At 34.5% G+C, this 14,537-nt stretch overlaps 2 long non-coding RNA genes across 3 annotated transcripts in view; one reads left to right on the top strand and one right to left on the bottom strand.

The window, feature by feature from the left end:
* Nucleotides 1-9,375, bottom strand: part of LOC111924602 (uncharacterized) — a 23,701-nt gene extending 14,326 nt beyond the window's left edge. For both annotated transcript variants that reach the window (XR_015285315.1, XR_015285314.1), the window contains exons 1-3: nucleotides 8,553-9,375; nucleotides 2,376-2,441; nucleotides 2,111-2,220 (exon numbers count right to left, since the gene is read on the bottom strand). This is a non-coding gene — a long non-coding RNA (uncharacterized LOC111924602). The remainder of the gene's footprint in view (nucleotides 1-2,110; nucleotides 2,221-2,375; nucleotides 2,442-8,552) is intronic.
* LOC111924601 (uncharacterized) lies at nucleotides 8,744-14,537 on the top strand. Its single transcript, XR_015285316.1, has 3 exons — nucleotides 8,744-8,852; nucleotides 10,221-10,356; nucleotides 13,200-14,537. It is a non-coding gene; the product is annotated as an uncharacterized LOC111924601 (long non-coding RNA).

Genomic DNA, 14,537 nt, shown 5'->3' with positions numbered 1-14,537 from the left:
TATGAAACTACACTCATTCAATTCTGAAAGATTAGATACATGGGTAATTCTAAATAGTATTTGTCTGTACCCTTTATTTTCTGGAAGGAAAAAGAAGCAATGGGAAAATAGTTTGCCAGAAAAAAACAGTTTAATTAGATTTACACCGGTCAATAATTTTTATTACACTCAAAATGTTTATAAAGACAAAAAGGGAATATATTTAATTGAGGAAAATAATCTATTGCTAGAATTATTAATGTTCTAACAATCTAAACAAAATACAACAAACAGTTATTATATGTCAGGTTATAGTAATACCAACACCGTTCCAACGATCTAATATTATAGATTTCAGGATCTCAGGATTTCTGAGCCTCAGAGAAGTTTTGGCCTGTCAGGGGCTCCTCTGTTCCCAGGGAAAGGCTCCTGGGAACAGCTTTCTCTCCAGGATTGTGTTATTGTAAAGAGATAACATTTCTCAAAACAGTACTAAACAGATGTCCTTGGTGTGTTTTCTCTGGTCTTACCAATGGGACCAAAGGGACTGTTGTTCCTTCTACCAGTCAGGGTAACCTGTCTGGTAGCTTTTATCTATATATCTATAAAAGCTATATAAGGGTTGAAAAAACTCTGAATAAAGGGTTTTTAGCCACAAGCTCTTCAGCCACGTGGAAAACTAGTTGCTGTGGTGTTCTGACTTGGACTTGTGCCCAATACTTCATGTCCTCTAGCAACAGATACCTTGTTAACAATAATAAAAAAATGCCATACATGAACTTCTGACTGCTTCAAAATTCCAGATGATATCTGTTTTACTGTTATTTTTCAAATTATTAAAAATAGCTTAACCTCATTCACAAAGATGCTCTCCTGAAGTGACCAGTGTGATCTGTGTTTTCTGCTTAAGTCTGTTTTCTTCTAAACTAAGATTTCTTTCTAGGATCATGAATCAATCTAAGCAGAATAACTACTTCTTAATTCTGGCTATCAATTGATAGTTGTAGTTGTTCCAGCACAAAGCTACATTAAGTTAAACTAAAGTAGAAACAAATCTAGGCAATAATATCTGCCCGTTCGACAGTTGCTCTTACAACTAAAATCAGATCAATCAATATATGTCTACTCAAGTCCTGAGACTTTATTGAATCAACACAATCTCTGCAGGTGTTTACTAATAATGACAAAATGTTATTTTCCTTGTCAAATTTCAATATGGCTAAAAGTGTCCTTGAACATTTTCCACTAAGGCATTCTTGTCTGAGAATCACGTTGTGCATAATTTTCTTTCCCATGCTGCACATCATGAACAGCATTCATCATGTTGACTAAAGCTGAGTCTGCTGCAGTTGCCAGAGAGATTTTTCTCACACTTATCCTTCTAAAATTTTCTCCAGCCATTTGATAAATTCATTAAAGTCTCAGTTTTTAGATCACTAATTTGATGATGGGTCAGGTAATATCCTACTAGATATTCCTACTAGATTAACAAGAACAGATGCTGCAAAATTTCAGCCAGATTTCTGGTGATATATCCTGCAAAAACTCCAATGGCTTTAAGTTGGTACTCAGAAGAGAAGTATAACTTTATTCTGCAAATAAAGTTAAAATTTAATTTCTCAAAGAACTTGCCAATAAGAACAGCATAGTATTATATCATATTTATGATAAAATTTTCAATATACTCACATTTTTCTTGGATTTATGCCTCTCATTCAAGTCTTTTGGGGAATAGATAAATATTTGTTAATTTAATTCCTGGAAGCATAACTTTTATTGCTTCTGCCGTCAAAATAATAATAATAAATAGAATGATGTCTAGAACATGTAACCCTGTCCAATCCAGGTAAGACAGAGGTGAACTGTTTGCAGTAAGTGCACAGAACTAATCCTTCAGGTCCTAAAACCACATACAGTTTTAAGTAACTGTTTCCAGAACTGATTCTTGTAGACAGCAGCATATGAACTTCTTTAGTCTATAAATTTCCTTTTCTGAGAATTGTGCAGCACATGGTGAATGTATTCTCATGATTTGCACAGTACACAACACCAACACTGGATGTTTCTTGTTTAAATAAAACCATCCATAATACTTAAGAAATTGCAGATTGATCACCCTTCAGTCAGGTACCTGAATAAAGTGAAAAGCTGAACTTTTCTCCATGGGCAGCCATGATTTAGAATCCTGTGTGTAGGTGTTGGAATTCAGTACAATGATTATGAAAAAGTATCCTCCATGTTCTGAAAAACAAAAAGTAAAATACTGGTATTTATGTTAAGTAATTGCACAATGATTAGAGGGAACTTCCAGAAATCTGAACATGACATTTTCTGCAAGCCACCTCTGTAAAATGGCATAGACAAAAAGGGACATACAGGAATAAAAAAGTTCTTACACTCAGTAGCTCTTCATTGTTGGTCATCACTCACACTTTCCTCCTCTTCTACAGTACTCTTGAGAACTGCACATATAAAAAATATTCAGTTGAACACCAAATGCAGGAACCCCAAATAGAAACATGAAGAGAGAGAAAAAAGTACACTATCAGTTGACTGAAAAAGGAAAATTTAAAATGGAATAAAATTAGACTAAAATAGTTTTCTGATTTGATATATGTACAGGACAGAATCAAAATAGAATAAATAAAGAAAATAAATTGGTTGTTGCAAAGGGTGGGTTTTTTTTGGGTTTGTTTGGATTTTTTTGTTGTTGTTTTTTGGAGGTTTTTTTGGATGGGTTTTTTTTGTGGGTTTTTTAGGTTTTCAGGATTTTTAGGATTTTTTTAAATTTTTCACCCCAAAACAACCCAAAGGCAGACCAAACCCAAACAATCAGTTACTTTCATTTACAGAAAATAGAATTAACATTAGTATTTATGACCAGCTATCATCTTTTATTTTATCTATGGTTTATAGACTATGCTAAAAAATACAATAGAAGAGTATCATAAAAAAGTACCTCCACATTTGAGGATCCAATGCTGTAGGTAAAACTGCTTCTGAAAATGCACAGTAGTAGCTTCTTTTAAAGAAACCTCTACCTTTAATATTACAGCATGTGTCAGTAAAGCTTGTGTCTGAATAATAGTTCTCTATATTACTGACCACTAGTTGTAATTACAGCACACCAAATTGATGTTGCTGTGCATATATTTTATTTTTGTATTATAAAGAACTGTACAAATGTAATAAAAGTGAGCAGAAGTAACACAGAGAATGATGAGGCATAGATTTTTAAAAGCAAACAAAATTAGGAGAAAGAAAAGTGCAGCAGATGAATCAGCCAAGAAACAGAGAAATAGATCACTTACATTTCTCTATAAAATAACAGATATTCAGATAGGATGATGAGAACATCATAAAACCCCAGAAAGAAAGATGGATACCATAGCAACTTACACAATCACCCACCAAATTTGGAAGTGAAATTAATTGTTTCAAACTGGGCTTTTGATTAAGATTTATTTTTATTGAACATGAAGAATAGGAAATCACCTAAGAGATCGTATTCTTCAGGAAAGAAATTCATGACTTTAAAACAGCAAGAAATTTCAAAAGTTCATTGCCCTACTGAGCACCAAATTCTATGCAACGCACCTGAAAAATATTTGGTTTTAGTTAAGATGAATGGTGAATAATTTTTTAATTTTCCAGAATCTAGTTATTTGTTCTAGTCTGGAGCAAAGACATTCTCAATTTAACAGCTTTCCTCTATAGTACTGTGCAGACCCTGTGCAGTTGCTACACACACTGCTGACCATATGATTATATATGTGCAACACTGGCAATTAAAAGTGTGGTTTCCACTGGCACCCCAGGGAATAGTATGTGAATTCATGGTGATACTCCCAGAGTCAAAAGAATTCTCTTGTTAAAGGTGATTTAAATTGTTTTCATTGTCTGTCAAACAATGGCAGCCCCCCAGCCAATTCAAAAGCCAATTCAATTAGTTTCCTTCCACTTATGGTCTTCCAAAAATCACAGTGTAGTTAAAAGCCCTATCCATCAGACAGATCAGTTGTAGCTGAGCTATTAAATATCTATGGGTCATAAAGCCATTTTTTTTCTGAGCAGAGCTACTGTGTAATAAATGCGTAAGTTATTTTAAACAAAAATGCTACAGAAAGGCAGTTTCCCATGATAGATGGGTAGATAGTTCTGGGTTTCAGGAACCTCAAACTAATAATTTTCCTCAAAGAAAATCTTATTTATAAGGTCGTTCTTAACAAAGTAAAAGACACTATTTTTTTCTTCTTTTTTCTTTTTCCCCAGATTGTGTGGACTTTCTGTTTGGTTTTGGAGGTTTTGTTCCATGTTTTCTTTTTTTGAGAACAATAAGCACATGACATACTTTTAAATAAAACACTGATATGTACAGACATATATGTATGAATATGAGTATGTATGAATATACATCAATGTATATAGTTCTATATACATTTAGAAATAACTTGTAAATAATATGGGAACAGGAAATAAAAACATGCTTAGAACATCTGTGCTCAGCTACTGTCTCATATACAGTTTGGTATATGGACACATATACACATAAGAAGACAAATTCATTGTATTACGAATGGGATAGTAATTAGTAAAAGGGGTTTATTTTCTTAAAAGCTTCCTCTTTGCAGTGCTGACTTCAAATACAAAACAATCTAACAGGTGTAAATATAATAAAGCATGATAAGCCATGTAATATACCATTCATTTTTATTGCTCGGGGGAGATCATGCACAAAATCCTTATGACCTTGCCTGATCTGTTGCTCAATCATATAATTTCTTCTCATTTATTCTTCTATTCAGACATCTTTAAGTCTTCTTTCACACCTTTTCTTCCTGTATCTTGCCCTTCACCTCCTGTCTTTCAAAGGCTGATGGGAATTAACTGCTAACAATTGTTTGATCACATGTGTGGATTGCTACTGTTAAAACTTATTACTTTCTTTACTTTTGGCATTAAAAACTGTGACCAGGCAAGACAGTCAGGGATTATATCAAATTAATGCAAATGATGGGAGAAAATACATTTCTAATTCACAACTGGGCCCCATTCAAAGATGATTGATAAAACTTTACTGAAATCTTAGTTATGCAAATCTGTGGAGCTTTTCCAAAAGACCAAATTAAAAAAAAAAAAAATAAAGAAAGAAAAAAACGCATTTCTTTGCTAGCAAAGTCAAAGGTGAGCATTCCGAAAAAAGTTTTACTTATACTTCTTTAATAGCATTAGAACAAACTTTGAGAAAATTTACATTAGTCAGACAGGAAAACTTTATACTGGCTAAGACATTACTCTTTGAGAGGTTTTATGAGAAGTGATGAAAAAAACCTCAGCTTAAACTACGCTGATAAGAAAATCTTCATGTATAGATTTGCATAAATTACATATTTTCCTGAACTATTAGGAGACCTTAAAAATGAAGGATACATTATGTAGTGCTCAAAACACTGAATTCTAGGTGAGAAGCTTTTTAGAATGGTTTGTTGTCCAGTGGGATATCAGAATTTAATCAGGGATCATGGAAACTAAGTGTAAAGGGCTGCACCAACCCATGTCATGCAGCAATCATTACAAAAATGAGAAAAATTTCAGAAGCAAAATAAGTTCCTGAAAGATTATTATGTAAAGTCTTAAATCTCAAAAGTTTGAAAAGGTGAGTTACTTTTAAAACTTCAAAAGTTTTGTTGAATTAAGTGACACAGTCCACATTAGTAAAACTCAGATTTATTGTAAATATTCAAAAGATTAAGTTAATGTTTGCACAAGAAGTAGCAGACCACAATAAAAAGGAAAAAACCCAAGAAACTTAGCAGAGAGAAACTGCAGTAAACCCAATATAAATAATCAATAATTTCAGTCCAAAAGCCCTGACAGATAAGGATCAGAGAGTGGTGAACAATAATCTGAAATTAAATACTCTGAAATAATGCAAGAAGTGCCACATTCAGAAATAGATTACACCTAACATTAAGTATTGGGGAGGAACAGTTTGAAGAATATACTTTCTTTCAGGCTTGCAAAGGTTGAAAGGCAAAGAGGTAACCATTTAAACTGTTAAATATTTTTTTATTTAATTTGTTCATTTGTTAAATTATTTTATTTTAATAACCCAATACCTCACCATTTAGGGTAATGAATAAATTTGATTAAGCTAAATATTAACAAGACCAATAATCAAGCAATATATTTCAATTTTCAAAGAGTGATGAAATTTAAATTTGCCACAAAATTCAAACTGACAAAATTTTATACTTTCATTATGAAAGCCTCTGATTGTAGATTTTCATTCTCAGTATATATGCTAATAAAAAAGAATATGATTCTGTATAAAGAAGGTGTCTTCTATATAGATAAAAAGATCCTTAAAATAGTTTTACTTTTATGATCTTTCAATGGCAAGTTATTACACAAGATATGACAATAGCTCTTACTAGGCATCAGAATAAAAACACTCACATATGACATCATTTTCTGATCTGGTATATAGAGTTGTGGTTCTGATTGAGAAGAATGAGCCATTTTTGTGAAATATCTCTTGATCTCAGTTAATCATTCACACTAGCTGGCTATACAATGTTTCATAATTTACAGACTGTGCAGAGAAAAAGACGCTTGTTTCATTTCTCTAGGTAGATAATGGATGAGAACTGAAATGATTCAGGTGAATGGACACTAGAGGGATGCTATTCTGTTGTAATATATTACTGCTACCCTGCTAGTAATTGAACAGGAACAATGTCCCATTGTCCAAAGCTGAAATTTAAGCTTTAGTAAAATTCATCAAGTATATCAAGTGCTTCCTATAAAAGCAGACATGAGGTAGTTATTTTCTATCAACCAACATAAATCAGATTGGAAGCTTTGTGCCTTTGAATGAAGTTTTGGTTCACAGCACCCCACCACAGCTTGATTTTTAAAAGGCACTATCTAATCTGTTATTAAAAATATAAAACACAACCACAACAACAAAAAAAATTCAAAGCTTTCTGAACCATCTAACTGAAAATATCCTTGTCTGCCAAAGGAAAAACATTTTCAGAATACAGATGGATAGTCTCAATGTTAGTTTCATTTTTCTTCCTTTCTGAATCGAGTTTGGCACAAGTTATGAAAGATAGGTTGTGGTTTTATTTTTTTCAGAGTTTTGAATATTAATATTTTGGTTTTTTATTGTTGCAGAGTTCAGTATCTCTACCCTTCAGTAGAATTATTCCATGTTAAAATAAGGTAACTCAGTGAAAGGAAAGAATTGAAGAGCCATGTGGATGCCCTCACCCACACTGAATATTGAATTCTTTGAACAGCCTCTGCATTTTCATTGTGATTTCTGGATTAAGATCCTGCTACACTAAACTACAAATGTCAAATTCTGTCATGCAGATATCAAATGTAAAACTGTGATTCTGAATATCTAAATAATAAGAGAAGTTAGAATATATTTTTCGTTAAAAGTTCTTCATGCTTGCAATGTGCTTATGATTTGGAGACCCCTTTCCTATTCAAATTCCTACCTAAGGATCCTCTGTTTTCCTGTCAACTATGCTAGTTTGAACTATTATTTTTCCTGCTCTTCTGGTACTTCTTTTTGAATTTTTTGGTCTACCTGTGTTTAAATAAACTCATCCTTGAAAACTAACATCTCACAACCTGAATTTCCAATTTCATTTAGTATTTACTATGCTGGTGAAAAAAATCCTACCTATTACTTCTATAATGAGTTAAAAATACTGCCTTTATGCCATGTTGTGGTGGGTTTAGCATTGGCTAAAATCACCAGTCTACTTATTTATTTTTTGCTGTGAGATATAAATTAGGAGGAGAGCAAAACAGGCTTAAAATTTAAAAGGTGTGAAGAAAACTTTATTAAGAGAACTAAAGAATAAAAAAGAATCAGAATGAAACCTTCAGAATATTTTCTTCTCCTTGCCTGACCTTTTCTCTTTCTTAACTGACAATGTAGAGACAAAACCTGGGATTTTAAATCAGTTACTACTTCTACAATAGTCTTTTATTGGCTCTTGTTGGGAGAAGAGTTGTTTTCTTGTCATGCTATGGAGACTTTTTTTACAAGAAACAGTTCTTTTGCGGTTTTTCATTTTTACGAATAGCAGTTGCTTGGGAAAAAAAAATTGTAATTGTGAAACTTCTATTTTCACAGTTTTCTTGCAGTTGGGTTAATGGGCTATGTCAACTTATGTGATATTACTTTAAGGATGAGCTGTTTAAAGGTAAAATTTTTTCTCATCTTTATTTTTGTTATTTTTATTTCTGGGAACAGAGGTTGTTTCCTTATTTCTTTGGGGGTAAAGGGTTTTCATTACTTTCTCTTTTTTTTTATTTTGTTGAAGCTTTTTATGGGATCACAGATCTTTCACCATTTGCTTTGTTTAATTATGGTTGTTTCTGCTTATGTTTTGAACACTCTAGCTCCTTATACTTTCTTATTAATTAAAAGGGATATTTTAGTATATCATAGTCTATAGTCTTACTAAAAGAACTTTTAGCCTCATTGATAGAACATTTTTTCATTTTCCTTCTACCTAGGATTTTACTTTTTTTTTTTAACTGACCTTAATATTTTTATGTCGTCTTTTTACGTGTTATTACTCCGGTTTTTTCTCTTTCTTGAAAGAGGATTAAAGTCTGTAGGTTTCATTTGTGCAGTGAAAAGGTTAATATTTTGTATAAGCCTATAGACAGTCAAGATGATTTCTGCCGGGCAGTAACGGGCGTTGTGTACCGCAGATGCAGGATCTTGTCCAGAGAAGCCATCGTTACCAGGAACCGGCATGGGACACCAAGGAGATGGGCTTCTGCTCAGAAAAAACATCAGTCAAACTCAGATCCAGAGAGCCCAGAACAGAGGCAGGGTGAGGGGTTTTGAGGGCCAGAACCAGGGTGGAGTTCAGGGTCAGGGACCACTAGAAACACAGCAAGGGAGAAACCCCAGGAGCTCAAACCCAGTCAGAACTCCCCGGGCTGCCACCCCGCAAGGGTCCGGGGTGGAGTTTCTTCCAGGGGATCACAGGGCACATCCCGTGAGGCAGAAGTTTGGCATTCACATTTCCAGGGCTCAAAGCCACGCCTCTCATTTTAACAATGCTTATATGACACTAAATCTTTGCCTCCCTGGGTGGGGGTCACCTCACAACAGGAACAGTCACAGTGACAGATTTCAGGCCACACTGGCCCCTTCCCTCTGCCTGCCAGCCGCCAGCGGGGGCCGTGGCAGAAGCCTGGGCCGGCCCACAGCCGCTCTCAGGGCCCAGCAGACCCTGGCTCAACACAAGCCGACGGCAGGAGCAAGACTCAGTACAAAGAAAGTATTAACAGTTGTGAGCTGGCCCAGCTTCAGCCAGAGCCCTCCGGCCTCCTGTCCTCCGCCCGGCCGCTGTGGGGCCCGGCCACGCCAGGCCGTGCAGGCCAAGGCAGAGTGGGGCCGGCACCAGCAGCACTACTAAGTTTTCAAAGCCGAAAATAATAATAATAAAAAAGTGCTTTCCCAGGCTTACCTGTCTTTTAAAAGAAAAAAAATTTCACATAAGAAAACTCAGCTTCTAAATGGTATAATAAGTTGTCAGTTCTCAAAACTAACTAGCTGTTAGGCTTTTTCTAAACACAAAAGAAGCTCTTAACATCTTCTCTCAAAAAAAAATCATATCCATAAAAAACTTCTCCTCTCTAAATATCAACCAATACAAAACCAGCTCACATGTAGACAGCCATTTCCTGACTTGCCTTTATCACACAAACTCAGGGATGGATCCAGGTGCTCTGGTAATACAGGTAACAGCCTGACCTAGAATTACTTGATAACAATATGAACACAGATCCACAGTTCTCAAAAACAGGCTGAACCCTAAGAATTTAAAATGACTCCATAATATTTCGTCACTGGAAAAATGAAGTAAGCAGTTCACACTGAAAGTCACCACTCTGTCAGTTAAGGGGAAATAAAAGTGGAATGTACTTATGGGAGGTGAAAAATCCAAATAATAGAAGAAACTAGGAGGAGCCAGCAAAAGGAGAATGCCTTGATTGCATCAGAATTGATTCAAATTATTTGGGGAAATAATATGAGAAAACTGAATAAGCAAAAGAAACATTGTAATGAGCTATATCTGTATCTCTGTACATAGTTTAAAAATAGCCTTGAATGCATCAGTAAAGGTATTTTTGGGAGTTTTTTTGTATTTTTTATAGTCAGGGAAAATACAATTATTTTACACTTTGTTAAGTACTAATTACAGGGCTAAATCTGTATTTGAACTCAAATAATAAGAAAGGACATTGACTAGAGAAAATCTAAAACATGACAAAAATCTTCAGAAGGCTGTACAATGGAAAGAGAGGAGATTGAAATGCATTTTGGAGGTAAGAAAACAAATAAGTGATAAAGTATTATAATAAAAACTGCTTTCAGGGTGAATAAGAAAGAGGGGACAAGAATCAGCATAAGAAAATATAGATTAGAGATGTTAAAGTAATTCTAAAGAATTCAGGGGACAACTTGACTCAGAAAAGAAAATTTAAAAGAGGAAGAAAAAGAAAAGTGGAAAAGAGGTAGGATTGAGAAGCTACAATTTAGTTCTGGAAAAACTGTTGCATTCCTCTCACCGGCTGAATTTAATGATAATTCAGTGTTGATTATGGGGAAAGAATGTGCATAAATGGATGTTTGGACAAACTGACCAAACCATAGCATGAGAAGGACAAGGTTCTACAAACTATTAGATGCAAATATCATGTTTCTTATCATCCACAAGAGATTTCTCTCTGTGTCTATTAGGAAAAACAAGATAAAAGGGCTGTGGCTTAATTAGGACATGAATTTATTAGCTTAGCTCTTGTGGGAACTCTTGCAATAAATTGTACAGTGCATATCAAAACACAGTCCTTAACTGTTTTCACTTGCTATATCATCCTTTCTCCCTTAAATCCTATCCATATTTTACTCATACCCAACTCCCTGCCATTTTTATAGAAGCAATAAAAGGCAAAGGAAGGTGGATTCACTCTTGTTACTCCAAGCAGCATAATTAAACTCATTTCTCAGCTTTGGGATATTCCTTGATCTCTGTCCATTTCCTACTCTGATTAATCACACATTAGAGCATCTGTAGAACTGACAAATGCTTTGGACTCTTGCTTCAAATAAGCCTTCAGATAAGATCTAGTGCCTGGTACCTCCTCCCATTTCAAATTAACTTTTCAGATACCTTAACAATTTCCCTCCAAATTCAATCATCCTCATCCCTGAATAACCCATGTATTGAACATGATATTTTTGGTGGATGTCCATTAATCCTTCTGCTGCTAATAACTGAAATGTTATCTGGCCTTGTCAACCATGGAGATAACTCACAATATCCTATCTGAAAAATGTAGCCTCTGGGAACAACTGGCACTAAGAAAAATGTCCCACCTGTCTTTTTTTTTTTTTAGTTTAGTTTATACTTATTGATCCTTTTAAAAATCTTAGTAGCCCTGCAATAAAATCACAGTTTCATGAGTCTGCCTTAGTAAATGGACTGTAGTGTACTCCTGCAGAATCTGAGGACAGCTGGAGGCACAGAGGAAGTGATTAGGGCACCAATCAAAGAGTTACCAATCAAAGGTAGAGATACCAATTTGAATTTCCTGATGTCCTACTGGAGTAATGAAATCTTGAATGAACAAAACATGCTACTTCTGTTGACAAATGATAATAACAGTGCTTGATAAGAAGTGAATTTTATTTTTTTTTTAAGAGGCAGTTACCTACTAAATTTAACCACCCCATTTTCACATTTCCTATATTACTCTACAGTCTTCAAGTGGCTGATGATCTGACTTAATTAACCATGTTCACAGAACACACCTTTTGAGGTTCATATCAACCATAAATAGGAAATTGGTGACTTTTGTTTACTCTAACAATTAAAACGAACAGAATTTGGACAGACTTTTAAAAGGAGAAAGCAGCTCTCTTTCTTTTAAGCTTTCTATGTACCTATGCTGTAGATAAAATTGGTTTTTTGCTAAACATGTTAGAAGGAAGAAAGCCTGAGTGACCAACATTTCAGTTTTAGCTGAATTAATAACTTTTAGTATTAAAGTGGACTCTGGCAAGGTTATATAATTGTGGGGACTTTTTAATAAATGGTCCTTATATTTGACCTCATAAATTTTTCCTTAGTATCTAATGGGTTACCAGTGTATTGCTTTTTAAATGAGATTTAGTTTGCTCTTAACACACAATCATTCCCCTCTCTACTTTTGTTCATATATACAAGATCCAGTTGTCAGCTTGGTGTTCATATTAAAATGCATTGTCTGCTCTTCACCTCTCTAGGAAGCCTCAAGAAAATGCAGATGTTGACTAGAAATAATTTTAATTTTTAGAAATGAGCAGCTTCTGTGAAATTAAACCAATGTCCTAGTCATTGCTTCTATTTAAGTGACCACTATCTGCTGATAATGTAGACATTTCACATCTAGGTACATCTTCTGCTGGTACAGATATCAACATTCTACAGAATATCTATTTTAATAATGCCCATATTTTTTAGTATTTAACCTTCCCTGGTTAATTTTTTACCTGATTAAGTTGACTAGATGCATGTTCTCAGGATTCAAAGTCAACATTGCAGAACAGATTTTCATAATTCTCTTTTGTGCTTTTTCAGGCATTGGTGTAAAATAGAAATTGTGTAATTTTACCTGGCAGAACACTGTGCTTCTTCCATGGTGGCTGGTGGCACTATCACCAGTACAAATCTCTATTACATGTCAAAGTTTTTTCTTGGAAAACTTTTGTTTTCTATTGTTTTTTTTTATAATCCTCTTCTGTCTGATCTGTGCAGCAGTATTGTGTTCCCTGGGTTCCTTTGAGTAACATGCCTCATGCATGAAGAGCGAGGTTACTTGTTTTTCAGTGTTTGTTTTTTTTTTTTCTCCAACAGTGATCCAGGTCAAAACATTGTTTAAGGGTTTGTTTGTTTGGTTGTTTTAGTTTTCTGTCTTTTAGACTTTATTTATTTTTTTTATTCTGCTTTACACGTGCTTTGGCATGTTCTAAATGGACAATCTCTTTTTCCCAAACATGCCATTTTTTTTATCTTCTTGAAGTGTTCATACACTTGTCCAGATGGATTATTTCTAAAATAACCTCTCAGTACTGTTTAAGTAAGTTAAAAAATAGTTCTTCAGCTTGTCTCAATCTCTATCTGTCATAGATACATTCTACAGAAAGTAAAGTGGCTCAGATCTCCTCTTCATCCAAACAGATGTCTACAGGTCTGACCTGTGAGCTTGCCTTGAGTGTTTGAAAAGTATTTACCTGAAGACAGAAATATGGTGCTGTGCCTGGTGTGTGACCTCTCACCTATGGCCAGTGAAAGCATAGGAAAAGTATGCCTTAAGGAAAAGACTGTTGTGCTGAGTTTTTTCCTGTGTATACTCAGGCAACAGAGAAGAGTGCTGTCATTCATGATACACTGGGGCCAAAGAATCAATCTAGAAACCCATGAGACCTGCAAAGAATTCTGAAGGGTTGTAAGGCAGGAGTGTTGCACCCATTTAAGTCTCACAGCAAACTCTTCAACCAACTTCCAAAGTACATCAGCTTTAAGAACTTTCAGAAAATCAGTAGAATTTAGAATATAGGAAAACTTCTTTGAACCGATGCTTTTAGGCTGGCATGAGGCAGCGATTTCACATTTGTAACTATAAAGTTTAAGCTGTTACTACAGAGACACAGAAAAAACTGAAGTCTTGGTTAAACTGTATGTTGGTGAAGATACTGAAATAGTTCTAGAAAATGACTGCTTTTCATGCCTTAGTATTAAAATTTCTTTTGGAAAAAAAACTAACAAAGATTTATTGTTTGGGAAAATATGTTTGAACTACATAGTTGGTGTTCTGTGACTCACAGCTTGCTTGCATGTGTGTGTCCTTGTGATGTTAACTCACCAAAGAAGTTTTAAAACTGTTGATTTTAAATTACACAGTGTGGATACAGCAGTGTTTCATAGCACTAATGAGTCCAGGATAATGTTACTTGAAGCTAGAGCAGAGAAAGTATTGTAACACGCCTTTTCCACAGCTATCCTACACTCTGACACATTTTGTGAGCTGCGTGGCATGTGGCAGACTGCTTAGTGCAGATAGAAACCTCCTACAGATTTAAATGCTTTACAGAATGAGGAAGATTTTGTGCATAACTATCCCTGCAAAATATCTGTCTATCAAGGTGATGTATCACCTCTGTATTTTTCTACAGTGATAAAATTAATATAAATTCTTAAAATTGATAACCTGATTATTTTTTTTCTCAAAACTAATTTTGTTTTTCTGTCTCTTCAAAGCTTCATAATTATATCAATAATCAATAGCCAAGGATAAGAAATGGATTGTAACTGATTCAGAAAACAATTTTGGATCTGAACTGTGAACTTATGCTGTGAATTTGCAGTTATTGTTGGAAATGACAGTAGCTTTTGCTTCATAAAATAGTTAAAGCCATTTGCCCATAGAATATCTGTTTGTGGAAATTTTAAATAAACCTGAGAAGT

The sequence above is a fragment of the Cyanistes caeruleus genome, chromosome 1 (genome assembly GCF_971803275.1).
Source record: "Cyanistes caeruleus chromosome 1, bCyaCae1.hap1.1, whole genome shotgun sequence".
Taxonomy (NCBI): Eukaryota; Metazoa; Chordata; class Aves; order Passeriformes; family Paridae; genus Cyanistes; species Cyanistes caeruleus.
Note: the sequence above shows the minus strand (reverse complement) of the source record. Positions and strands in the feature narration are given on the sequence as shown.